Here is a 2,500-nt window from a genome sequence, read left to right on the forward strand (position 1 = left end):
ATAGACATACATTCATACACACATACATACTGTGTATATATATATATATATATATATATATATATATATATATATACATAAGTGTATGTATGTGTGTATGTATGTATCTCTCTCTCTCTCTCTCTCTCTCTCTCTCTCTCTCTCTCTCTCTCTCTCTCTCTCTCTCCTCTCTCTCTCTCTCTTTATGTAAACATATATATATATATATATATATATATATATTAATATATATATATATATATGTATATGTATAAATATTTATATTTATAGATATACATTCATACACACACATACATTCTGTGTGTATATGGTGAGTGCTCGCGAGTTCCTGTAACTTTTTTTCTGATTATGTTACTCTCGTATTAAATGTGCAGGTGAAAGAAACTGTAATTCTAAGATTTTCTTCTAAACGAGACCTTATATTCATGTGGGAAAAAAAATGTGATTTCATTTGCATGTAACACGAAATATCTTTTATTGGAAATGTTTTATTATTATTATTATTATTATTATTATTATTATTATTATTATTATTACTTGCTAAGTTACAACTCTAGTTGGAAAAGCAGGATGCTATAAACCCAGGGGCTCCAACAGGGAAAATAGCTCAGTGAGGAAAGGAAACAAAGAAAAATAAAATATTTTAAGAAGAGCAACAAGATTAAAGTAAATATCTTCTATATAAACTATAAAAAATTTAATAAACCAGAGGAAGAGGAACAAGATAGAACAGTGTGCCCAAGTGTACCCTCAAGCATATATATATATATATATATATATACTATATATATATATATATATTTATATATATATATATATATATATACATATATATATATACACATATATATAATATATATATATATATATATATATATATATATATATATATATATATGTATGTATATAATACATATATATGTATATATATATATATATATATATATATATATATATATATATAGAGAGAGAGGAGAGAGAGAGAGAGAGAGAGAGAGAGAGAGAGAGAAGAGAGAGAGAGAGAGAGAGAGAGATACTTGCTCTTTATTATATACGGGGAAATACTTGCGTCGTGTTGAAAGAGTCTTTAGTATATTTAGAATTTATCCTAAAAGATGAGGAACTCTCCGCGGATATCAAATGATATTTTTTTTACTTTTTTTTGCTTTCTGTGCTGTTTTATCATTTTCCTTTATGACCAAATAACTCAACATATTGTATATTTAATTTACCCATATTGTTATATCATCCCTTATCTCCTCCTACGACCTACCCTTACTGACACAAAGAACTTCTCCATTCATCATCTATTACTTCACGCTTCATAGTCCACAGCCATGTAGGGCCCAGGTTTTCCAAGTCTCCTAGTGCCTTCTGGAGCCAAGGTTAAACGTTGGTGAACTAATCTCTCTTAGGGAGTGCGAAGAGCATGCCCAAATCCTCTCCATCTATCCCTTATTGTGATGTCATCCTCATCTCCTCCTACGCCATACCCTTATTGACACAAAGAACTTCTCCATTCATCATCTATTACTTCACGCTTCATACTCCACAGCCATGTAGGCCCAGGTTTTCCAAGTCTCCTAGTGCCTTCTGGAGCCCACATGTTGGTGAACTAATCTCTCTTGGGGAGTGGGGAAGAAGCATGCCCAAATCCTCTCCATCTACCCCTTATCGTGATCTCATCCACATATGGCACTCTAATAATCTCTTATAGTTTCATTTCTACTCCTGTCCTGCCATTTAATTTAAAATATTCTGTATTCACAAATCTACTGAATCTGTTGGAGATAGCTTCATTGTCGTACCTTGACTCATGTCCATACTGTAAATGCTGTAATTAACTTGAAAGAAGATTTTTCATGTTTGAAGGGTAAGGTAGGTACCTCTTTTCCTATGAATACCATTAGTTTTAAGGATGCTTGCCTTCCAGTGTCTTGGGTTACAGTTCTCTTGCTTGAGGTTACTCTCGGGCACAGTATTCTATCTTATATCTTTCCCTCTTATTTTGTTAATGTTTTTATAGTTTACATAGGGAGATATTTATTTCAATGTTACTCTTATTAAAATATATTTTTTATTTATTTCCTCTCACTGGGCTATTTTCCCTGTGGACCCCTGAGCTTCTAGCATCCTGCTTTTCTAACTAGGGTTTGTAGCTTAGCAAGTAATAATAATAATAATAATAATAGATAATAATAATAATGATAGTTCTATCCTCCAGGTACTTGTATCCTTAAATAAAATTCCTCGTGGTGGTTTTTTTTTTTTTTTTTTTTTTTTTATTGGTACCCTTTAACCATCCGGCGACTGTCATGACGTTTCCAGGCCTCCTCTTCTTGATATAATTAACTTTGTAATCATATTCCAGCAACTGGGAGTTAAAAATGCAAATGGCTCGTCCAAAACTCTTCTTAGCTGACAAGCTAAACGTCGGACCACCTTGGGAGCACCTAACCAACGGAGTACTTTCCCAGTGACCTTGGGATTGGACGTGTAT

This window comes from Palaemon carinicauda, chromosome 1 (assembly GCF_036898095.1).
Source record: "Palaemon carinicauda isolate YSFRI2023 chromosome 1, ASM3689809v2, whole genome shotgun sequence".
Lineage (NCBI taxonomy): Eukaryota > Metazoa > Arthropoda > Malacostraca > Decapoda > Palaemonidae > Palaemon > Palaemon carinicauda.